Genomic DNA, 27,629 nt, shown 5'->3' with positions numbered 1-27,629 from the left:
ATTAGCAGAAACAGAAGGTTGTCAGATGCAAGATTAATCTACAATAATTAATTAAATTTCTATATATTATCAGTTGACAATCCAAAAATAAAGAATATAATTCTTCTTTCAATAGCATTAAAAAGTGAAATGCTTAGAGACAAATTTATCAAAAAAAAGTTTGCAAGACTTATACACTGAAAATTACAAAATTTTGCTGAAAAAAAATTAAACAAGGAGTAGGCAAAGAACCCGAGCTGCACTTGGGGACCAATGTACTCACAGGCACCACCCACACCTGAGCATGTAGGAGCTTGTAGGCCTGACCCAAACATCAGGTCGACAACACAGGTAAGTGCATGCAGACCCATGCACTGACTGAAAAGGAGCCAAGGGAGCCCTCCACACACTCAACTGAACTGATAAAAGAGTCACCAGCAGAACCTACATAAGAAGAAGTCTTCCTCATCATAACCCAAGCCAGAGTGATTGAAGAATCAAGCATTCTAGCAGATTACCAAACATCAGTGTAAAAATACTACAACTACAAATAAATAAAAAGATATGACACCACTAAAGGAATGTGGTAATTCTCGAGTACCAAACCCCATAGAGAAAGAAACCCTTGAGATGTCTGAAAAGGAATTATGAGAACTGATTTTAAGAAAACTAAAAAAAAATAAGAGAAGCATCAACTAGAGAACATGATGAAACAAGTAAAAATATCCGGGATATGGAGGAAATTTACAAAAAGATCAATAACATAAAAAGGAACATAACAGAACTCCCAGAAATGAAGGATTCTCTCAGAAAAAACAGAACAGAAAGCTTGAGCAACAGGCTAGAGCAAGCAGAAGAAACAATTTCAGAACTTATAGATGGTCTTTTTGAAATAACCCTGACAAACAAGTAAAAGGACAAAAGAATTTTTTTAAATGAAGAAAATTTAACAGACCTAGCAGACAACCTCAAGTGCACAAACATCCAAATCATGGGTATTCCAGAAGGGGAGGAAAAAGGAAAAAAATAGAAATTTTATTCAATGAAGTAATAGAAAACTTCCCAAGTATAGGGAAAGACCCAGACCTTCAGATCCAGGAATCCCAAAGATCCCCAAACAGATTCAGTCCATAAATATCCTTTCAAAGACACATGATAGTCAAACTGGAAAAAACTCAGATACAAAGAGAGAATTCTAAAAGCAGCAAGAGAAGAGCACCAAGTCACCTCTAAGGGAGTCCCCATCATACTAAAAGCAGACTTCTCAACTGATACCTTGCAGGCCAGAAAAAAAAGACTGATATAATCAAAAGACTAAAATTAAAAATTTGCCAGCCGAGAATACTATATCCAGCATGGTTATACTTCAGAAATGAGGAAGAAATAATGTATTTCAATGACAAACAAAAATTATGGGAGTTCACTTCCACACAACCAACCCTGCAAGAAATAGACAAAAGAGTCCTGCATCCAGAATCTGAAAAACAATAATCAATATCACAGATTCACAAGAAAAAGCAAAACCTGACATTAAAACCAAAATGCAAATGAGAAAGAGAAAGAAGCTAAATCATGTCACCTCAAAAATCCAACTAACTAACTAATTTAAGATGAAAAATAAAAGGGGAAGAAAGGGACAGATGATGTTTAAAACACCTAAACAAAAAGCAATAAAATGACATGAGTAAAGTAATACTTACCAATAACACCCATAAAAATAAATGGATAAAACTCCCCTTTCAAAATATGCAGACTGACTGATTGGATTAGAAAGCTAGACCTAACTTTATGCTGTCTTCAAGAGACCCACCTCACCTATAAAGACAAATCTAGACTAAAAGTGGAAGGGTGGCAAAAGATATAAGATGAAAATGTAAACAAAAATAAGCAGGGTTGCCTACACTTACATAGGATAAAAGAGATTTCAAACCAAATATCATAAAATGAGAAAAGGAAAGCCATTACCTAATTATAAAGGGAATTTGTCCCGTAAGAGGACATAACAAATATAAATGTTTATGCTCCCAACAGTGGAGCACCATATATGTAAAGCAAAGACTCTTAGCCCTAAAAAAAAAAAAGGAAATAGACTCAAATACAATAACAGTGGGTAACCTGAACACACCTCTTTCAGCACTGGTCAGATCTTCCAGACAATAACTCATCAAACAAACACCAGATTCAAACTATACCTTAGACCAATAGGATCTGGCACATATCCACAGAACATTTTATCAAACAACTACAGAATATACATTCTTCTCATCATTATATGAATCATTCTCCAAAATAGACCACATACCAGGTCACAAATCAAGTCTTAGCAAATTTTTAAAAAAACATAATTTTTCCAAGTATATTTTTAGACCACAATTGATTAAAATTAGAAATCAATAAAAGGAAAATTCTGAAAACTACTCAAGTATATGGAAACTGAAAAACAGACTCCTGAATGCCCTATGGGTCCAATAAAAATTAAACTGGAAATCAAAAAATTTCTTGAAACTATTGAAAATGAAGATACATCATACCAAAACCTATGGTATACTGCAAAAGCAGTACTAAGGGGGAAGTTTATTGCAATAAATGCTTACATCAAAAGCATGGAAAATTTCAAATAAATAACCTAAGACTATACTTTAAAGAACTAGAAGTACAACACTAATCCAATCCCAAAAATATTAGACAGAATGAAATAATAAACATCAGGCCAGAACTAAATGAAATAGAGACCCAAAAAAACAATACAAAAGATCAACACAACAAAAAGTTGGTTTGTTAAGAAGATAAATAAAATAGACTATCCATTAGTTTGGTTAACAAAAAAGAATAATAGAGAAGATCCAAATAACAAAAATCAGAAAGGAAACAGGAGACATTACAACCAATACCACAGAAATACAAAGAATCATTAGCAATTATTATAAACAATTGTACACCAACAAATATGAAAACCTGGAAGAAATGGATAAATATCTGGATACATACAAACTACCAAGACTGAACCAAGAAGAAATGGAGAGCCTGAACAGACTAAAAAAAAGCAGTGAGATTGAAGCAGTAAATAGAAATCTTCCAACAAAGAAATGCCCAGCACCAGATGGCCTTACAGCTGAATTCTATCAAACCTTGAGAGAAGAATTAATATCAATTCTCTTTAAACTTTTCCAAAGAATTGAAACAGAAACCATTCTACCAAACTCATTCTAAAAGGCCAGCATCACCCTGATACCAAAACCAGATAAAGATATAACAAAAAAGAAAAATACAGGCTAATATTCATGATGAATATAGATGCAAAATCCTCAACAAAGTACTATCAATCAGATTACAACAACACATAAAAAAATTATAAACCATGATCAAGTGGACTTCATCCCTTGGATGCAAGGTTTGTTCAATATATGCTAGTCAATAAATACTATACACTACATAAGAAAATCAAAGTCAAAAACCATTTGATTATCTCAACTGATGCAGAGGTCATTTGACAGAATTCAACAATCTTCATGATTAAGACTCTCAGCAAATTATATATAGAAGGAAATTATCTCAATACAATAAAAGCCATTTATGACAAATCAATTGCCAATATCATCCTGATATTGGAACAGGAACAAGAACAGGAATAATATAAGTATGTTGACTCTTGCTACTCTGTTTAAAATAGTATTGGAAGTACTAGCCAGAGCAATCAAGCAAGAGAAATAAATAAAAGGCATCAAGGTTAGAAAGGATGATGTCAAACTGCCTTCTGTGCTGATGACATGGTCTTATATACAGACAAACCTTTAGACTCTACCAAAAAGCTCTTACAACTGATTAACAATTTCAGTAATGTTGCAGGATACAAAATCAATACCCAAAATTTAATGGAATTTTAATATTCCAAGAAGAAACTATCAGAAAATGAAATCAAGAAAGCACATTAACAAAAGTCGACCAAAAAATAAAATATCTAGGTATCAATTTAACCAAGATAGTGAAACATCTCTATAATGAAAACTACCAAAATCTACTGAAAAAAATTAAACAAGGCACAAAAAGGTAGAGAGACACCATGTTCATGGATGGGAAGAATTAACATAGTGAAAATGCCCATTGTACCTAAAGCAATCTACAGATTCAATGCAATCCCCATCAAAATATCAAGGGCATTCTTTGCAGAAATTGAAAAACCAATTCAAATATTCATATCAAACAACAAAAGACCCTGAAGAGTGAAAGCAATCCTAAGCAAAAAAACCAAATAGATAAAGCTGAATGCATAACACTACATTGTTTCAAATTCTATTGTAAAACAATTTTAACCAAAACAGCAATGGTACTGGCATAAAAACAGACACTCAGATCAATGTAACAGAATAGAAATCCCAGGAATCAAGCCACATACTTAGAGCCAACTGATATTTGACAAAGGCAACAAGGACATATACTAGTGAAAAGACAGTCTCTTCAATAAGTGGTGCTGTGAAAATTGGACATCCAAATGCAAAAGAATGAAACTTCACCTGTATCTCTCATCATATACCAAAATCAACTGAAAATGGATTATAGGCCTGAATATAAGACCCAAAACCACAAAATTACTAAAGGAATACTTAGTGGACACTCCAGGAAGTAGGACTGGGCAAAGACTTTATAAGGAAGACCCCAAAAGCACAAGAAAGAAAAGGAATAATAAGTAAATGGGATTACAACAAACTAAAAAGCTTCTGCACAGCAATGTAAGCAATCGAGAGTGGAAAGACAACCTATGAAATGGGAGAAAATATTTGCAAACTATACATCAGACAGAGATTTAATATCCAGAATATATAAAGAAAACAAACAACTGTGCACTGCTAAAACAAATAATCCAATCAAAATATGGGCAAAGGAGATGAATCCATTTAGATGGATGAAAGAGTTAATGTTGTTAAGATGGCATTTCTGCCCATAATGATGTACAGATTCGACAGAATCCTTATCATAACTCCAGGAGGCTTTTTACAAGAATTTGTCTAGTAGATATAGAGATTTTTATGGAAATACAAATTACCTAGAATAGCCAAAACAATTTTGAAAAGAAAAACAATAGTCACTATTTTAAAGTTTAATACAAATCTATATAGTTCAGGATTATATACTGGCATGCATATAGACATAGATGAATAGAAACAAATTGATTGTACAGAAGTTAATCTTCATATTTGTGGTCAATTGAGTTTTTACAAGGGGACAGAGGCTATTTGCTAAAGAAATAGACCACTCAACAAATGGTTCTAGAGAACTTGCACATGAATGTTCATAGCAGCATTATCCATTATGGCAAAGTTGAGAAACAACCTAAATTTCCATGAACTGGTGAGTGAATAGACAAAATGTGGTATACCCCAATGAAATGGAATACCATTCAGCAATAAAGATGAATAATTACTGACACTTGCTACAACATGAATGAACCTCAAAAATATTATACGAAGTGAAAGAAGTGAGCATACTTGTCTAGTGCCTGTTCTTAAGGGAAAACTTCCAGCTTTTCAGGATAATATTAGCTATTGGTTTGTTGTATGTGACTCTTATTATGTTGAGATAATTTTCTTCTATACCTAATTTGCTCCGAATCTTTATCATGAAGGGATGTTAAATTTTGTTGAATGCTTTCTCTGCATCTATCGAGATAATCATATGGATTTTCTCATTGGTTTTATTGATGTGATGTATAACATTTATTGACTAGCATATGTTGAACCATCCTTGCATCCCTGGGAAAAATCTATCTTGATTAATTTTTATAATTTTTTTTATGTGTTGCTATATTCTGATTGCTAATAATTTGCTCAGGATGTTGGCATCTATGTTCATCAAGGATATTGTGCTGTAACTTTCTTTTTCTTGTTGTGTCTTTGTCTGGTTTTTGTATCAGAGTGATGCTAGCCTCATAGAATGAGTTTGGGAGAATGGCTTCTGTTTCAATTTTTTGAAATAGTTTGAAGAGAATTGGTAGTAATTCCTCTTTAAAGGTTTGATAGAATTCAACTATAAAGCCATCCTGTCCTGAGCTTTTATTTATTGGAAGATTTCTGATTACTCTTTTAATCTCTTTGCTTGTTATTGGTCTGTTCAGGTTTTCTATGTCTTCATGGTTCAGTCTGGGCAGTTTGTGTGTGTCCAAAAGTTTATCCATTACTTACAGGTTTTCATGTTCATTGGCATACAGTAGAGTTTGTAATGGACTCTAATTATTCTTTTTATTTCTGTGGTATCAGTTAATGTCTCTCTTTTTGTTTCTAATTTTTGTTATTTTGGTCATCTCTCTTATTTTTTTTCTTTGTTTTTGTTTCTGTTAGCCTAGCTAATGGTTTGTCTATTTTCTTTTCATCTACTACTTTTAGGTTTGAATTTTTTTTTTGTTTGGAAAACTATACTCACTATTATGAATACACAAGAAAGAACAAAACCCACTGTTAAAAAAATCAAATGAAAAAAAAAAGAAGTTAAATCATGTCTCCTCAAAAGACCAGCTAACATTGAAGATGAAAAATAAAAGGGGAAGAAAGGAACAAAAGATATTTAAAATATCTATACAAAAAGCAATAAAATGGCAGGAGTAAAATAATACCTGTCAATAACAATCCTAAATGTAAATGGATTAAACTTCCCATTGAAAAGACACAGACTGACTGATTGGATTAGCAACTCGTTTATTGTACATGGATTTTATTGTGTGTTAGACCCAAATATATGCATTTTCAAGAGACTCACCTCACCTGTAAAGACACATAGAGATTAAAAGTGAAAGAATGGAATTAGATTTACCATGCAAATGGAAACCAAAAATGAGCAGTAGTAGCTATTCTTACATCAGATAAAGTAGCCTTTAAACTGAAAACTATTTTAAAAAAACAAAGAAGGTCACTATATAGTGATAAAGTGATATATCCAGCTAGAAGACATAACAATCATAAATATATATGCACCCAACACTGGAGCACCCAGATATATAAAGGTAATACTCTTAGACCTAATGCAAAAGATAGACCCTAATATGATAATAGTGGCTGACCTGAACACTCCTCTCTCAAAATTGGTCAGATCTTCCAGGCAACAAATCAATAAAGAGATACAGGATTTAAAATACACATTAGACCAACTGGACCTGGCAGATATCTACACAACATTTCATTCAACACCTGCAAAATATATATTCTATACATTCTTTTCATCAGCACATAGAACATTATCCAATATAGACCACATATTAGATCACAAATCATGTGTTACCAAATTTAAAGAAAATGAAAGCATTCCAAGTATCTTTTCAGACCATAATGGATTAAAACTAGAAATCAATAACAAGTGAAACTCTGTCAATTATACAAATGCATGGAAACTAAACAACAGTCTCCTGAATTAGTGCAAGCAGAAATTAAACAGAAATCAAAAAAATATATATTGAAACTAAGTAAAGATACATCATACCAAAACCTGTGGGATCTTGCAAAAGCAGTACTAAGAGGGAAGTTTATTGCAATAAATGCTTATATCAAAAGAAGAGAAAGACTTCAAATAACTATCTAATGCTACACCTCAAAGAACTAGAAAAACAAGGATTTATCATTTCAAAGAAATAAACAATTTTTTTTCTCTATATTACATGTCTTCTATTTCATTAATATTTAGGTATTTTTATTTATTATTTATTTTATTGTATTTGGAATTAATTTGGTGCTCTTTCACTAACTTTTGAGATAGATAAGTAGATCATTGATTTTCACTTTTTCTTTATTCCTCTAAAATATTTATTTAATGCTATAATTTCAGTAAAAATGGCTTTTACTAAAGATAGTTTTCACGTGTTCCATGTTCTTTATCACTTAGTTCAAATATTTTCTACTTTTCTTTGTGACTTCTTCTTTGGCTTTTGGCTTATATAAACAAACAGCCATTTGAGTATTTTCTATTTATGTCTAACAGTGACTTACAGCTTGATTTCACTGCGGTAAAGAACATACTATATGAATTAAATATTTCAGTATTAATTGAGACTTGCTTATGGCTCATAAAATAGTCCATTTTAGTAAATGTTTTAGTACATTTGGAAAGGATGTTTATTCTCTGTTTTTTTATGCCATATTCTACATACATCAAGATTGTTAATCATGTTGTTCAAAGCTACTACGCCTTTTCTAGTATGTGTCATGTATAGTTGTGTTATCATTAACCAAAAGAAGTGTGTTAAAATCTCCTGTTAGGCTTTTGGATTTTTTCATTTATTGTTTTAGTCTGTTAGCTGTTTCTTCCCATAATTTATAACTGTGTTGTTAGGAAAAATAAAGGTTGTAATATTTATATCTTCATGGTAGATTATCCCTTTTATTATTAAGAAATCTGTCTCATTTCTAGAAATGCTTTTTGCCATAAAGTCTAAGATTTCAGGTATATATAGATACATACACTTTCATATTTTTAGCCTTTAAATGGTATATATATTTTTATATTTCTATTTTTAACAATTCTTTACTTTAGTGCTTAATATGTGGTTCTTTTAAGTAGCATATGATATTTTAAAACCAGTCTAATAATGTTTGTCTTTTATTGGAATATATGGACATTTGTATTTAATGTGACTAATACTTTCGGTTTATATCTACCATCTCACTACATGTTTTTTTTATCTATTCTATGTTTTTTTCACTACATTATTTTTGGTAAACAATTAAATTTGATCATTTTCCATTAATTTCTTGATTATAATTATTTGACTATTCTTGTGTTTTTTAAAGAGACTACACCATTCCTACTTTTATTACTTCCTTAAAAATGTCGACCTTTGATCACTTTGAGTGTATAACAAATTTTATGCCATTTTGTCATATATTTTATTACATATATTTAAACTCAGTAGAGTATTTTTTTCTGTTTTTCAGTCAATTTGCATTTAAATTATCCCATATATTAATTCAGTGTATTTATCTTTCTCTACCCCCATGTTTATATTTTTATCTGGCATACATGTCCTTTTTACCCTTATTATTTCCTTTATTGCTTGTCTATGAACTACATCTTATCTCGTATCTCAAATAATTTGTATAACACTGTCTTATTTGGTATTTTTATACATATTGATTTTAACACTTTGTAATACATTCTCATTTATACATAAATTTTATGTTTACATGTACAAAGGACAAATAACTGCAGAAAATATAAGGAATAATATAGTCAACTACACTCAACATAGATAACATTATCTTCATTTCCTTTTAAAAAAAATTTACAGGAAAATTATAAATTTCAACTCACCCATGGACTTCATTCATCAGATTCTGAATACTGAATATAACTAGGTATGCATTTGGGTATGCATTTGAGTTTCTAGAAAACTAAACTGAGCCTCCATGAAATTAGCGAAGTAATCATCCTTTGCTGTTGGAGTTTTGTTGCTGGTGAAGAACAAAACTTCTCAGCATTTCTAAATGATTGTGGTCTATACTACTGTATTTGTAATTAAACTTTGCTTTGTAGAACATATAAATGTTTAGTAGTATAAATTCCTGTTTGATTTTCTGTTAGATGAGTCCGTACTCATAAAACAGCTCAAAATTTTAGAAAAAATCCTAGAGGCAAGTGAGAATTCTAGTCTCACACACTATAAAATTTCTCTAAATCAGTGCAGAAAGTATATACAATCATATAAAGTTATATTTGTAAATCCAAGCAGAGTTAAAAGTCAATTTTGATCTTTGTCCAGTGATTCCAAGACTGCATAATTATTCATATAACTTCACACTCTTCAGACTTAAGTTTGAATATTAGAGGCTGAAAATAACTTTTTTTTTTTAAAACAACCTTAGTGAAGTATATTTGGTATGATTTTAATGTGTGCCTTTTAAGATTCAGTTGTTGCGAATGGGGTAGCTTTAAGAAGGGGGACCTTTAGTTAGATCTTGAGCGTTTCTCCCTTGTAAATGAAAGTAAGTCCCTATAAATGAGGCTTCACACAGCTTTTGGCTCTCTTGCTCTTCTGCCTTTGTCACATGAGGACATAGCATTTCTTCCCTTTGGAGGATGCCACAATAAGGCAACATCTTGGAAGAAAAGTCCTTACTAGAAACCAGACCTGCTAGCACTTTGATCTTGAGATGTATCCGCCACCAGAATTGTGAAAAAACGAAGTTTCTGCTCTTGATTAATTATCCAATCTCAGATATTTTGTTATAACAGCACCCATGGACTAGGACAAATTTTACATATCATAAAATGCACCCACATCAAGTGTGCAATTTAATAATTTTTACTAACTTTTATGAGTGACTTCACTAACTTTACTGGTGGAAGTATCACCATAAATCAGTTTTAAATATTTTCAATCCTTTGATAAGATCCCACAAACTGGTTTACAATTAATCCCCATTTTCACTTCTAGCCTCAGGCAACCACTAATTTGCTTTCTCTCTGTATAGATTTTCCTTTATTATACATTGAATATAAATGGCATCTCGGTAATGAGAATGACAAATCATTACTGAAAGAGGACACAAAATGGTGGAAAGACATACTATGCTCTTGGATTGGAAGAATCAACAACGTGAAAATGTTCACACTACCCAAAGTGATCTACACCTTCAATGCAATACCCATCAAAATACCAATGACATTCTTCTTAGAAATAGAAAGAAAAAAGACAATCGTAGCATTTGTATAGAACAAGAGACCCTGACTAGCCATAGCAATCCTGAGGGGAAAAAGAAACACAAAAAACCAAAGCTGGATGCATAACGCACCTTGAATTCAAATTATATTACAAAGCTATTGCAACCAAAACAGCATGATACTGATGTAAAAGCAGATACTCAGACCAATGGATCAGAATAGAAAACCCAGCAATCAACCGACATACTTACAGCCAACTAATCTTTGACAAAGTCAACAAGAATATACATTGGGGAAAAGACTGCCTCTTCAAAAAATGGTGCTGGCAAAATTGGACATCTATATGCAGAAGAATGAAACGAACTGTACCTCCTACCATGTACCAAAATCAACAAAAAATAGATTAAAGACTTAAATATCAGGTCTGAAAACAGAACATTACTAAAAGAAATCATAGGGGAAACACTCCAAGGGGTAGGACTGTTTAAAACTTTATGAATAAGACCCCCAAACCACAGGAAACAACGGAAAAAAATAAAAAATGGGATCATATCAATCTAAAAAGCTTCTGCACAGCAAAAGAAAGAATCAACAGAGTGGAAAGGCAACCTATGGGATTGGAGAAAATATTTGCAAACTATACATCTGACAAGGGATTAATATCCAGAATATATAAGTAACTCAAACAACTACACAGTAAATAAACAGTCCAATTACAAATGGGCAAAGGAGCTGAAGAGATATTATTTAAAGGAAGGCATACAAATGGACAGCAGGTACTCGAAAAAAATGTTTAACATCACTAATACTCATGGAAATGTTGCTCAAAACCACATTGAGTTATCATCTCACCACAGTTAGACTCACCATTATTAAAAAGACTGAGAATAACAAATGTTGGTGAGGATGCAGGGAAAGGTGAACATTTCTGCACTGTTAGTGGGACTGTAAACTAGTAGAGCCATTATGGAAAACAGTATGGAGGTTTCTCCAACAATTACAGATAGAACTACCATATGATCCAGCAATCCCACTACTGGGTATATATCCAAAGGAATGGAAATCATCATGTTGAAGGGACAGCACTCCCCCATGTTCATTGCACCTCTATTTATGATAACCAAAATATGGAACCAGCCTAAGTGTTCATCAGCAATGACAGGATAAGGAAAATGTGATATATATATAAAATGGAATTCTACTCAGCCATTTGCAGCAACATGGATGAACCTGGAGAAAATTATGTTAAGTGAAATTAGCCAGACGCAGAAGCAGAAACACCATGTCCTCACTGATAACTGGGTGTTAAGATGAAAGAAAGAGAGAGAGAGAGAGAGAGGAGAGAGAGAGAGAGAGAGAGAGAGAGAGAGAGAGAGAGAGAGAGAGAGAGAGCAAGAAAGAAAGAAAGAAAGAAAGAAAGAAAGAAAGAAAGAAAGAAAGAAAGAAAGAAAGAAAGAAAGAAAGAAAGAAAGAAAGAAAGAAAGAAAGAAAGAACTGAGGGAAGGAAGTAATTAAGGAAGGAGGGAAGAAAGTAAAGACCACAATAATACTTTGAACTTTCAAAAGGAGACAACAAACCTAAGCATGCTAGAGATGGGGAAGGGGGAGGATGGGGGTTTGGGGAGTGATCGTTCTGGTAGGGGCATAAAGAATAACTACGATTCGTAATAATGAATATGCTAATACAAATAAACAAATAAGAAAAATAGAAATGAAAAATAAAATACATAAATATCTAGCAAGAATTCTAAGCAAACAAATAAAGAAAAGATAAGGCACACATTAAAATAAGAATTAAAAAGGGAACATTCCTACAGTCATAAAACAAGATAATTAAGAATATTAAGAAAAACCTTATGTGAATGATTTTGAAAATTTTAATTAAATTGAAAAATTTCTGAGCAAAACCCCAATATCAGTTGTGACACTAGAATAATAGAAAATCTAAACAGCTTAATTTCCTTAGTTCATTTTCTGTTGCCATGACAGAATACCACAGACTGGGTAATTTATAAAAAAAGATAAAGTTATTTCTTACACTTCTGGAGGTAGGGAAGTCCAAGGTCAAGGAGTCTTATCTGGTGAGGGCCTTCTTAGCATATAGCACAATGAAGGGCATCACTTGTAGAGAGGGAAGAAATATGCCTGATCATATCTCTCTTCCTGTTTATTTATTTATTTATTTATTACATTTACTTGTACATATTTGTAGGGTACAGTGTATTTTTTCAATACATGCATATACTGCACAATGATGCACTTCAAATAGATAACAGAGTTTTGTACCCATTAGTCCACTACTTCTCTCCCCCAGCACCACTCGTCTCCCAGCCTCTGGTAACCATTATTCTACTCTCTACTTCAATGAGATCCTCTTTTTTATTAGATTCCACATATAAATTAGATCATGCAGTATTTGCCTTTCTGTGCCTGACTTATTTCACTTAACTCGATGATTTCTATCCATGTTGCTGTAAATGATAGAATATCATTTAATTTTTTACAGTTGAAAGTATTCCACACATTCCATCACATTATGTATACCAGAGATTTTGCTGTTGTTGTTTTATCCATACATTTGTTGATGGGCATTCCATCTCTTGGCTATTGTGTATAGTTCCGTGATGAACATGGGAGAGCAGGTGTCTTTTTTTGATATATTGATTTCATTTCCTTTGGGTGTATACCCAATAGTGGGATAGCTGGGTTGTAAGGTAGATCTATTTTTAGTTCTCTGAGGATCCTCCATACTCTTTTCCACAATGGTTGTGTCAATTTACATTCCAACCAACAATATAGGATAGTTCCCTTTTCTCTGTATCCTCACCAGCACTGGTTGTTATCTGTCTTGTTGACAGTAGACACTATCACATCTAACTGGAGTGAGATGATATTGCTTTGTGGTTTTAATTTTCATTTCCCCGATGATTAGTAATTTTGATCATTTTTTTCCTATACTTGTTGGTCATTTCTACATCTTCTGAGAAATGTATGTTCAGGTCCTTTGCCCATCACCTATTTTTTAATTGTTTTTTTGTGTGTTCATTTTTTGTTGTTTGTTTGTTTTTCTTTTTGCTGTTGTGTTGAGTCGCTTATATATTCTAGATATTAGCCCTTTGTCTGATGTGTAGTTTTTAAACACTTTATCCCATTCTATAGGTTGTCTCTTCACTTTGTTGATAGAGTCCCTTGCTGTGCAGAAGCTTTTTTAGCTTGATGTAGTCTCATTTGTGTATTTTTGTTTTAGTTGTGCCTGTTTTTGTTTTAGTTGCCTATGCCTTTGTAGTCTTGCTCAAAAATGTGCTACTACTCCTATTTAGTGTAGCATTTCCACTATGTTTTCTTCTAGTATTTTCAAGTCTTGGGTCATAAATTTAGGTCTTTAATCCATTTCAAGTTGATTTTCATGTATAGTGAGAGATAGGGGTTCCCTATCTCCTACCCTTCTTATAAAGCCACCCATCTCGTCACAGAAACCCCACCCTGATGATGATATCTAATCATAATTACCTTCCAAAGGCCCCACCTCTTAATACTGTTACCGTGAGGATTAAGTTTCCAACGCATTAATTTGGGAGAGATATTTAAACCATAGCATTCCACCCAAACCTCCAAATTCATGTCCTTCTCACAATGCAAAATAAATCCATTCTTTCCCAATAGACCCAACGGTCTCAAGCTGTTTCAGCACCAACTCAAAAATCCAGGATCCAAAGTCTCATCTGAAACTCAAGGCAACCTCCTTCCAGGTGTGAGCCTGTAAATAAAAACAAGTTATCTACTTCCAAGATGCAATGGTGGGACAGGCATAGGGTACAAATTCCCATTTCAAAAGTGAGAAATATTCCAGAAGAAAGGAGTAATAGGTCCCAAATAAGTCTGAAACCCAGCAGGGCAGACACTAAATCTTAAAGCTGGGGAATAATCTCTTTTGACTCTATGTTTAGCATTCTGTGCACACTGAGGCAGGCAGTGGTTCACCATGGCCTTGGGCAACCTTGTCCATATGGCTTGGCTGGGCTCAACCCATGCTTCAGCTCTCTTGAGATCAAGTTGCATACTGGTGTCTGCAGCTTTCTCAGGCAGGTGTTTCACTCTGTTGATAGCTGTACAGTCCTGGGGTCCCAGTAGCAGCCCTGACCCCACATTTACACTGTGCATTGCTCTAGTGTATGCTTTTTGTGGCTCTACCCATGCAGCAGGTTTCTGCATAAGTGCCTAGGTTGTTTTCTGCAACATTCTTTGAAATCTAGTTGGAAGAAACCATGCCCCACAGCTCTTAAATTCTGCATGTCTGCAAAATTAGCACCACGTGGATACCACTGAGGCTTATTGCCTGTGCCCTCTGAAGAAGCAGCCCAAGCTGCACGCGGATTTGTTTGAGCCACAGCTGTGGTGGCTGAGAGGAGCTGCACTGGAATTCAGGGAGCAAAGTTTTGAGGCAACCTTGGATGATGCCTTGGACTCATCTCCTGAAATCATTCTGCCTTTCTAGGTCCCTAGGGCTGTAAAGGGAGGGTAAGCCATGAAAATCTCTGAAATGCCTTTGGGATCTTTCTTATATTGTTTTGATTAATGGCCATTGGCTCCTTTTAATAAGTACTCATTTCTTAATCAAACAGTTGCTTCGACACACCTGAGCATGCTTTTTCACTTTTTGCAAGGTCAGACTGCAAATTTTCCAAATTGTTTTGCTCTGTTTCCCTTTTAATTATAAGTTCTGTCTTTAAGTCATCCCTTTGCTATTAAATCTCACTGTAAGCAGCCAAAAATAGCCATAAAGCATCTTGAACACTTTGCTGTTTAGAACTTTATCATTCTCAAGTTTGGCCTTTCACAACACCCCAGGTCAGGGACACAATGCAACCAAGGTCATTGAAACTGTATAACAAGAATGGCCTTTACTCCAGTTTCAAATAAGCTATCCCTTGTTTTTATCTGAGACCTCATTGGCATAGTCTTTACTGTCTACATTTCTATAAGCATTCTGGTCATGACAACTTAAGTAATCTCTAAGAAATTTCAAACTTTCTTTAGTTTTCCTGTCTTCTTCTGAGCTATAACCAGAATTAACCTTAATGTTCCATTCGTGACAATATAAGATTTTCCTAGCCTGCTCCTATAAATTCTTCTAGCCTCTACCCATTAACCCAGTTCTAATCCCACTTCCACATTTTCAGGTGTTTGTTATTAGTAACCATCCCACTTCGTAATACCAATTTTCTGTCTTTATGTTTCATTGTTATAACAGAACACTTCAGACAGAAATTTATAAAGAAAGAAATTTCTTTTTATAATTCTGGAGGCTGGAAAGTCCAAGTTTGAGAGGTCACATCTAGTGAGGGTTTTCATGCTGTGCTATATGTGTGGAGGACAGCACAGGGAAAGAGATTAAGAGCATGCCTGCTCATGTCTCTTTTCCTTTATTATAAAGCCATTGACTTCATCATGGGGGTCCCACCCTGATGACTTCATCTGATCCTAATTACTTCCCAAAGTATTGAACTTTTAATAGTGTTACAATAGGGATTAAGTTTCCAACACATACATTTGGGGTGACATATTAGGGTACTTCAAAAAGTTTATGGAAAAATAGAATTAAAAGATGATACAAATTTTTCCATGAGTTTTTTGAAGTACCCTCGTATTCAAACCATAGCACCCACAAAAATTGGGGAAAAAGTCTATTATTAAGAGCTTTCTCCAAAATAAAATTTTAAGCCTATACTTCCTCCAAGTTTTTAGGAAATAAGAAAAACAGTAATCTATGGCTTGCCAGTTATCTTGGTTGGTTAGAATGTCATGTTATAACACCAAGGTCAAGGGTCCAGGTCTATGTACTAGCCATCTGAAAGAAAAATGCTAATATGTGCAAAAATACATTTAATACATAAAAATACTCTTAGCGGACTAGAAATAAAATGATTTTTTTAAAAATTGATAAATAGTAGTATTTAAAGTCTTCTAGATCAAGCATCATAGTTAGATGAAATATTTCCAACTCCCTTCCCCTTAGCAAGTTCTGGAATTAGTGAGGATTACCTGTTCTCACTACCTCTATTAAACATTGTAATGCAAATCTTTGTCAGTGCAATAAAATAATATAAAAGAATAAAAGGTAAGAACTACATCTGTATTCACAAATGATGATTGTGCTTGTAGAAAATATGAAAGAATCACATATAAAAATTAAAGTTAATAATAATGTATACTTGAAAATTGATTATAAAGTAGATTTTGAATATTCTCATCACAAAAAATGTTAAGTATATGAATTAATAGGTATGTTAATTAACTTGATATAATCATTGCACAATGTATACATGTGTCAAAACATCATGTCATACATCATAAATATGTATATTTTTTACTTGTCAATTAAAGAAATTAATTAATGAAAATAAGAGAAGTCAGTGAGTTCACTGGATATGTCTGTATGCAAATTAGTGTATTTCTATGTATCAAAAAATAGAAAATAAAAATTTTTAAAGCATTGTTTACAATGTCATCAAAAAACTAAGTAGCTTAGAATACATCTATAGAAAAGTGATTCATACCTCTATAACAAAAAATATGAAACTTCAGGAAACAAAATTTAAGAATCTAAATAAATGTAGGATTATATTATGTTCATGAATTGGAGTATATCAATAAAATGATTTATAGATTCAATCCCAGCAAGCTCTTTGGAGAGATTTCCAAAGTCTTTCCAAAATGTACTTGAAAATAGCCAAGATAATCTTAAAGAACAAATTTCACTAGAGATAGATAAAAATGAAAAAGATAAATATTTCTAGAAGAAAAGAGAATAGTATCTTTATGATCTTGGGATAGGCAAATATTCCAGTCACCAATTTGTGCAATACATCAATAAAGCCTATTTCTTTTATGAACTGAAACTTTGAATAGTTTGATAAACACCATCCCTTTTGCCGTTTTACACCCTTCTGTAACCTCTGGTAACCGTCATCCTACTCTATACTTCTCTGAGTTTAATTTCTTTAGATTCCACATATAAGAGAGATTATGCAGTATTTGCCTTTCTATTTCTGGCTTATTTCACTTAGTATAATGACCTCCAGGTCCATCCATGTTGTCCCAAAAGACAGAATCTGTCCCCCTCCCCCTTTTAAGGCTGAAGAGCATTCCATTGTGTATATGTACCACATTTTCTTTATCCATTTACCTGATGCTAGACCCCTACGTTGTTTCTCCATCTTAGCTGCTGTGAATAATTCTGCAGTGAACATGGAAGTTCAGATACCTCTTTGGCATACTAACTTCAATTCCTTTGGATAAATATCCAAAAGTAGAATTAGTAGTTCATATGGTAATTCTATGTTTAGTTTTCTGTGGAACCTCCCTACTGTTTTTCATAATGGCTGTATTAATTTAGATTTCCACCAACGGTGCACAAGTGTTCCCTTTTCTGCACACCCTGACCAACATTTATCTTTCACCTTTTTGTTAATAGCCACTCTAATAGGGGTGAGGTGCTATCTCATTGTGGTTTTAATTTGCATTTTCCTGTTAATTACTAATGATGAGCATTTTTTAGTATATTTGTTGGCATTTGTATATCTTCTTTTAAGAAGTGTCTATTCAGGTCATTTGCCCATATTTTTGATGAGGTTATATGTTTTCTCTATATTGAGCTGTTTGAGTTCCCTGTATATTTGGACATTAGCTCACTGTCAGATGTATAGTTTGCAAATATTTTCTCCAGTCTGTGGGTTGTTTCTTCACTCTATTAATTGTTTCCCTTGCTGTAGAAGCTTTTCAGTTTTATGTAATCCCATTTATTTATTTTGTTTTTGTTGCCTGTGCTTTTGGGGTCATCTCCAAGAAAGCTTTGCCCAGTCCAATGTCATGCAGTATTTTCTCTATGTTTTATTCTAGTAGTTTTATAGTTTCTGGTCTTACATTTAAGTTTTTAATCCACTTTGAGTTGATTTTTGTATACAATGTGAGATAATGGTCCAACTTCATTCTTTTGAGTGTGGATATCCAGTTTTCCCAACACCATTTATTGAAGAGACTGTTCTTTCCATTGTGTGTTTTTGTATGCTTGTCAAAAATCAACTGACCATAAGTAGCATGAGTTTATTTCTGGGCTCTCTATCCTGTTTCATTGGTCAATGTGTCTGTTTTTATGCTACTAATATGATAAATTTGTGATAGATTTTGAAGTCAGGTAATGTGATGCCTCCATCTGTTTTTGATTGTTTGTTGTTGCTGTTTGGTTTTGTGTTCAAGATTGCTTTGGCTATTCAAGGTCTTTTGAGGTTACAAAGTTTAGGATTTTTATTCTTTCTTTACAGTAGACATCCTAATGAGTGTGAGGTGATAGCTTATTATTGTTTTGATTTGTATTTTGCTAATGATTAGTAATATTGAGCATCTTTTCATACTCTTGTTCACCATTTGTATATCTTCTTTGGAAAAAATGTCTATTCATGTCATTTGCCCCTTTTTAAATAAAGTAATTTTGTTATTGAGTTTTATATGTTGTTTTTATATTCTGGATGTTAACTCCTTATTAGGTATATGATTTTAAAATATTTCCTCATATTCCATAGGTTGTCTTTTCACTCTTTTGATTGTTTCCTTTGATATGCAGAAGCTTTTAAGTTTCGTGTAGTTTCATTCATCTATTTTTGCTTTTGTTGCCTGTGATTTTGCTATCAGATACAAAAGATCATATCCAAAGCCATGAAATTTTGTCCCTATGTTTTCTTCAGTGAGTTTTTTTTAATCGTGGTAAGAACACTTAACATCAGATCTACTCTCTTAACAAATTTTTAAGTGCACAATAAACTATAATTAAACATAGGCATAATATTGTGCAACAGATCTCTAGAACTTACTCATCTTGCATAACTGGAACTTAGAATCCATTGATCAGGAACTCCTCTTTTCCTTTCCCACTCCCTCAGCCTCTGGCAACCACCCATCTACTCTGTTTCTATGAGTTTTACTGTTTAATGCTATACATACAACCAATGGGATAACATTTAGCCTTTAAAAGGAAGTAAATATTGTAGGAATATATGTCTTATGTTTAGGTTTTTAATACATTTTGAGTTAATATTTTTACATGGTGTTAGGTAAGGAACCAACTTCATTCTATTGCATGTTTGTATCTAGCATTATCAACACCATTTGCTGAAGAGACTGTCTTGACAGCCTTGTCAAAGATCATTTGACCATTTATGCATGGGTTTTTTTCTGGGCTCTCTCTTCTGCCCCATTGGTCTGTATATTTCTTTTAATACAAGTAACACGTTGTTTTCACTACTGTAGCTTTGTAATATGTCTAGATTCAGGAAGCATGAGACCTCCAACTTTGTTATTTTTTTTTAAAGATTGTCTTGGCTATTTGGTGTCCTTTGAGATTCCATATCAATTTTAGGATTTTTTTTATATTTCTCAATAAAATGCCATTTTTTGGTAGAAATTGCAATAAATCTCTACATCAATTTGGATAAAATGCACATTTTTAAGAATATTAATTTTTCCAATATGTGAATACAAAATGCCTTTTTATTTATTTCTGTTTTCTTTTATTTTATTAAGCAATGTTTTCTAATTTTCAGTATAAGAGTTTTTGGTCTTTTTGTTTGAGGATTCTATTTATTTTTCTTGCCTAATTGCTTTGTCTCAGGCTTATAGTGTTACGTTGAGTAGAAGTAGCAAGAGTATGCATTCTAGCTTTTTCCTGATCTCAGAGGAAGAGCTACCAGTCTTTCATCAGTATGATGTTACCTGTGGATTTTTTTATATATGGCCTTTATTATGTTGAGGTACTTTCTACTCCTACACTTTGAGTATTTCTATCATGAAAGGATGTTGAATTTTGTCAAATGCTTTTTCTGCATCTATTGAGATGATCATGTGTTTTTCTTCTTTCTTATTTTAATGTGATTTATTATATTGATTCATTATTCATATAAACAAATATCCTTGCATTCCAGGAATAAACCACACTGCATCATGTTTTATAATCTTTTTAACATATTGTTGAATTTGGTTTGCCAGTATTTTATTAAGAATTTTTACATCTCTTTATTGGAAATACTAATCTGTAGTTTTCTTTTAGTATCTTTGTGTGGCTTTGGTGTCAGGGTAATATTGGTCTCATAGGATGACATTGGAAGTATTCCCCTCTATTCAGTTCTCTGGAAAATTTGGGGAGTATTAGTATTAACTATTCTTTAATGTTTGGTAGAATTCTCCAGTAAATACATCTAGTCCTGGGCTTTTCTTAGTTGAAAGGTTTCTGATTATTGATTCAATGTCTTTACTAGTTATACATCTATGCAGATTTTATATTTGTTCATAATTCAATCTTGGTAGATTGTGTGTTTCTAGGAATTTGCCCATTTTCCTCTTTTATCCAACTTTTTGGCATATAATTGGTCCAAGTATTCTTTTATACTTCTTTTTTATTTCTGTGGCATTAGTTGTATATCTTCTCTTTCATTTCTGATTTTAGATATTTTAGTCTTCTCTCTTTTTTCTTTTTTTTTACCGTTTTTCGTTTTTTACTTTTTTAAATTGAAATGTAACTGGTTATACATATGTGTGGAGTACAGAGTTGAATATCAATGCCTGTATACAATCTGTGATGAAAAAGTCAGGATAATTAGCATATATATCATAACAAAATGTAATCATTTCTCTGTGTTGAGGACATTCAATCTCCTCTCTTCTAGTCATTTGATAAGATGCATTAAATTAATGTTATTATAAATGCCCAGCTCAACTAAACATCAACAGAACTCATTTTTCCTAGCTAGTTGTTTTGTGTCCATTAACCTATTTCTTGCTATCCCCCTTCCCCTCTCCCTTTCCCATCTCTAATAACCACAGTTCTTTTCTCTCCTTCTGAAAGTTCAATGCATTATTAGGTTTGTTTATTTATTTATTTATTTATTTATTTTATTTTTATTTTTTTATTACCTCCCATTCATGAGTGAGGACAGGCAATATTTCTCTTTCTGTGCCTGGCTTATTTCACTTAATGTTATTTTCTCCAAGCTCATCCATCCTGCTTAAAATGTCAGAATATCATTCTTTTTTATGGCAGTGTAGAATTCCATTGTGTATACATACCATGTTTTCCTTATCCAGTCATTTGTTAATGGACATTAAGGTTGCTTCCATATCTTGACTATTGTAAATAGAGCTGTGATAAACATGAGAACACAGACATCCCTTCAAAATGATGATTTCCATTCCTTTGTGTATATACTCAGTAATGGGATTGTTGGATCATATGGTAGTTCTATCTGTAGTTGTTTGAGAAACCTCCATATTGTTTTCCATAATGGCTGTACTAATTCGCAGTCCCACCAACATTGTAAAAGTGTTCCCTTTCAGAACATCTTTGGCAGCATTTTTTATTCCCTTTTTGGTGATAGCCAGTCTATCTGGGGTGAGGTTATATGTCAGTGTAGTTTTGATTTGCATATTACTGATGTCTTTTGAGAAATGTCTGTTCAGCTCCTTTGTCCCTTTTTTACATTTAATATCATTTGTGTTGTTGTCCAGCATCCTTTTGCTTCAACTTTAGGGACAACCTTTAGAATTTCTTTTAGGGCAATGCTAGTAATAAAAAAAATATCTTAAATTTTATCTATCTGGGAAGATCTTAGTTTCTCCTTCATTTTTGATGTACAGTCTTACAGGATATAGTATTCTTTGTCAGAAGTTTTTTTTTTTTTTTTTTTTCTTCTAGGACTTTGAATATTTTTTCTCATTTCCTTCTGGTCTGCAAGGTTTCTTCTGTGTAATCCTCTGATAACCTCATAGAAGCTCCTTTGCACATGACAAGCCATTTTTCTCTTGCTGCTTTTAAGATTCTTATTTTGTGACTTGTGACAGTTTGATTATAACAAGTACTGTGTTGATCTCTTTCAATTTATTCTAATTGGAATTCATTGATATTTTTCTATTTATGTGTTCATTTCTTTCCTCAAATTTGGGAAGATTTTGGCCATTGTTTCTTTAAATAAGTTTTCTTCCCCTTTCTTTGTCTCTTGTCCTTTTGGAACTCTCATAATGCATATATTTGCCCAATTTATGCTATCTGAGTCCTTTAGGCTCTCTTTACTTTCCTTCATTGTTTTTTTTTTTTTTTTTTTTTTTTTTTTTTGCTCCTCAGACTAAGAATCAACTGTTTCTTTCTTCTGCTTGATCAAGTCTTCTGTTCAACCCTTCCAGTGAAATGTTTAATTCAGTTATTGTATCCTTTAACTCCAGAATTTGTTTTTTTCTCTTTTTTATAGTTTTTTACAGTTTCTATATAAAATGATATTCTCATTTTGTTCATGCATCATTTCCAAATTTCATTTAGTTTTCTGTTTGTGTTCTCTTTTACTTCATTGAGCATCTTTAAGATGGTTATCATTAATCCTTTGTTAAGACATTAATAGATCTTCATTTCTTTAGGGTTGGTTTCTGAAGATTTATTTTATCCCTGTAATTTGTCCATGTTTTCCTGTTCATTTTTATGCCTTGTCATCTTTTGTTTAGAATTGGATGTTTGAAAAAAACAGCCATCTACAGCCTTCTTTACAGACTGGCTTCATACAGGGTGAGACCTTCACCAATCAGCCCAGCTAGAGATTCCGGGGTCTTTTCAAACTTTTCTTTGGTATGCACCTTTTCTTGGATTGTGTGTGAAATTTCCAAAATAAATAATTTTGCTACTGTTTTTTTTTTTTTTAGGAGCCCACAATATCTTCCTCTCCCTACTGGTTTCTGTTGGTATAGTCTATCTGATGCTATAACAAACTGTGTTGCTTGCCTTTGTTCTGAATGATCCCTATACTGACATTCAAAGTATAGTTCTGTTCTGTAAGTAGTCTGAATCAGGCCTGATAGAAACCAGTCCCTCAAGCAGCTCTCGAAAAAAAAGAATTGTGCATATGTATTTTCCTGTTATCTTTTACTTCTAATGGAGACACCAGGCGTTGGAAGTTTTCTCTCAATTGTGCCATGCTGTGCCAGGGAGAAGCAAGGGCTAGAGAGGGCAAAATGCAGCAAACTCACTACTCACTTCAGTGCTGCTCATTTTGATTTTTTGCTTGCCTGGGGTGCTATAACCTCTTAAGAGATTTTTATATATCTCACAACAGTGATTTGGTCTGTATATTGTTGCTAAGTCTGAGTCTTTATTGACGAACAAAGGCCTGGGCCTCCCTACTTCAGTATCTTGCTGATGTCACCTTTTGAGCAATTATTATTTGAAAAGAATAATTTTAAAATAGCCAATGAAGAAATATATTCTCTATGTAAATAATAATAATAATAATATTATTATTATTATAACAGATAAGATTTAATTTTCTTTGATTATCAGACCCAGTCAGTCTCCTTTTCTTTCCTTCAGAGATAATTATCATTGTCTATTTTATGGGTAAAATTTTAAACATTATTTTTCTGACTTTTCCTTTGCCCCACCCTCTGTGCATACAACATTGAAGCAATTATTACAGGTATTGAAATCATTTGCTTACCACATTTTTGTGCTTTTAATGACTAGTTACAGTGCTTCACATGTTGAAAGTGTTCAATTTGTTTTTCTTTGATTAAGTAATTGCTTTACATAAATATATATGTCTCCACTATATATAGTTCTTAATAGTATGTCCTCTTAGGGGTTTAATTCATAGCTTCATTATCAAAATAATTTCCAAAAATACTCTTTCACTTTAATATGGCAGCCCTTGAGTAGTTCAGTCCATCTACATTCTGTACAGCAGTTCCCATTAAAAGTCTGGCAGGCATAGTGAGGTTGCTCCTCTAGTACTTTTCCAAGATTTTAATGAATAAAAATAGAGCAGATCATTCCTTCCTTATAATCATTAATTATATCTGAATATTAGGTGCGGCTCCCTAATATACAATAGGAGTCTCCCAGGCTTCCAAATTAAGGACAAAGAAATATACATAACCAATTATTCTATCTGTGCCTCTACCGGTCATAAATATAGCCCTGGTTTTCCTGCCTATCTGATTTTTTTGCTCCTATCTAGGTAACTAGAAAGAGGTCAGAAATATTTGATGTAGTCACTAGTGCCCTTAATAACTTCAGACCATGTGCCATGACTCCTCCTGCAGTCCCTTTCCCTACTAATGATTACCCTCATTATAGCAAACATTCCCTCCTATCTTCAGTGAAGCAATACCACTAGTTAAAGGCTTCTTTTATTTTCATTTATTTTTTTCTACTCTTTCAATTCCAGCTTCATGCTATAGTATGTGGAAAAAGTAGTGAACATTGTGGGCCGATGTAGAGCCATTTTCCGAAAGTTCTGGTGCCCTTTCCCCCAAGCCTCAGGCATTTTGCTAGACCTATAAATCTGCACACATAAATAAAAAAATCCACTAGAATATTTTCGCTACTCAACACCTCCTTTTTACTTTAGAGACTATTACTTCAGAAATAAGTCATTGGATTACAAATGTTATGAACAAAAAAGCAAACAAAGCAACAATAGTGCTCCCTTCTTGAACAAAATGCAATTAAATCAATTAAGGTGCTGTATTTTGTTATAAACCCTCTTTCCCTTACTTGAGAATGACAGTAAATAGCTGGTACTCAGAAAACACTTTCTGGGTGATTAAAAATGACTTTTCCAAGTATCCTGACAAATAAACCAATCTTTAAGGGTTCAAATCCTCATGATTACAGATGATTCTTCTTCTTAAAATTATCTTAGAACAATAAATACCGTAACTGAGGTGAACAAGAACAAGCTTACCCAACTAATAACTAGTTAACAAATGAAAAAGAAAAAGGGGCCAGTAGATAGTATTTTCATTATGACTCTAGTTTCCCAGTTTGGGCCTGCTAAAAATGTTCAAACCCAGGTGATCCATGCCAACCAGGCCTATTCAACCTGGAGCTAAGTTCAGCAAAATGGTTTGTAATCTTTGCATATTTTACTTTCTTATATCATCTGCTTCCCTTTGATCTAGTCTGTCTTCTATACTTAGACCTGTAAAAGAGAAAGGTGAATCTCTGACTCACTGCACTGTGCAAGTTATCTTGGAAAAAAACGTTTCAATTAAATAAATATCAACTATTTGTAGCCAGAAGGTACTTCAGTGTTACAAGTTGGTTACAATTTACAAATAGAGGAAGGAAGCTGAAAACATAATTGGAGGGTGTGTTGTTTTTCCCACATGGTAGAGAAATTTAGAGACAAGTTCTCCCCCTGGTGGCTAACCAGTCATATTTATCCATGAAATAAAACCAGAAAGATGAAAACTTGGAAGATTTTTCAAATCATTTCCACATGAATTTTATATTAATATGTTCTTTTAAAATGTAAGTTTTACTGTTTTCAAAGTTGATGGAGAGTCTTACTTCTCATAAATGTCTTTTTTTAGATAATTTTTTAGTAATAATTTTTTTGTGATATCTTCTTAGTACAAAACCTTGTTGTTTTGCATGTTAGTTTTCATTTTGCCTGATCCCAGTTTGTACCAGATATTTTGTTTATTGTGTCAACAACAATAGGTGGCTATTTATATGTATGACTTTGATTTATTGTGGAACTATATGTGCCACTGAAGACTTTTACATTCAAACAAGAATAGAGTAATGTACATCACTCAAGCAGTCAGTAGGCCATCACTCCTTCTCTCATGGCTTCTTATGGAGAGTTTCCTGCAGTCACATCTTCTTTGGGCCTGTCGGCTGGCTCTGTGACTCCCCAAACACTAAGAAGTATATATCCACCTATAATGATCACTTGTCCAATCCCATAAATGAGTCTCCAATAGTTTCATATTATTGCAAAATGTTCAATCATGTCAACAGATAGATCACATTGACTCAAACACTAGGAAAAATCAACACACTCAGGCCCTTTTCCAGGTGGTTGACTGTGTCTCCAATTATCTTCTCTGGGACATAGATTTCCATTAACTAATAACTGTGTGTGTTGTAATCCAAGATCCTGCTTGTCTCCACCTAGTGGATTCAAGATGAATAGAAATGGCAAAAAAGCCTACGTTGACTGGGGTATAACTTCTAAGATGTAAAGGTAAAAGTATATTCTGAAGTACTTTTCAAATCCCCAAGACTCTAATTATAAAGTTTGCAGATATCTCCAAACTGGACTTTAAGTAAAGACCAATTTGATAATCACCAGTCCCATCAACTGTCTACAATTCTGTTCTTGAAGGGGTACCATATTTTGTGCCTCATGGAGAAAAGAAGGATACTAAAGCCAAAATGACCCACTAACAGAGTCCTTCTTAGCAATATTTTAGCAGGTGAATCCAATCTCCCTGTAACTACATAATTCCACTACAAAATCAGGGATCAGTTATAATTTTCCAGTCCTAGCTCCAAACACAAATGTTATAGCCTTCCATATGCTGGAGTTCCAGATTAAATATCGATTCCTCTTCCTAGGTTCCCACCACTTCCACTGTTGAACTAGACCTTTATAATATGGAGAGACACCAATTTATGTGACCTTCTTGATAAAACATTTTAATTCCTTGCTACTCCTACTTTGCAAAACAATTTGACATTACCCAAGAAAGTTCAATACGTGAAAACCTCATAACCCATTATTTCCACAACTAAGAACATAAACATACCACAGAGAAACGGTTGCATATACACACCAAGATACATAAACAAGAACATTTGTGTCAGCCTTGTTCATAATAGAATGTAAGCTCTATGATGGCAGAGACATCATCTGCTTCATCCACTGTGTTTCTCTGGTACCTGGAAAAGGGCCTAGCATATATTAGGTGTTCAGTTAATATTTTTAAATAAATGATAGTAAAAAAAGAGAGGATAGTCAAATGCTGATCAAAATATTACAGTTTAACAGAATTGTGGTGTATTCATATGATTTAATACTTTTAAGCAGTGAAAATGATTGAAATACAGCTACACAGAAAAATATGGATGACTCTCAAAAACATGTTGAGCGAAAGATGCCAGACAACAAAGAATGCAAATAATTTGATCCTAC

This window comes from Cynocephalus volans, chromosome X (genome assembly GCF_027409185.1).
Source record: "Cynocephalus volans isolate mCynVol1 chromosome X, mCynVol1.pri, whole genome shotgun sequence".
In the NCBI taxonomy this organism is placed as follows: Eukaryota; Metazoa; Chordata; class Mammalia; order Dermoptera; family Cynocephalidae; genus Cynocephalus; species Cynocephalus volans.
Note: the sequence above shows the minus strand (reverse complement) of the source record.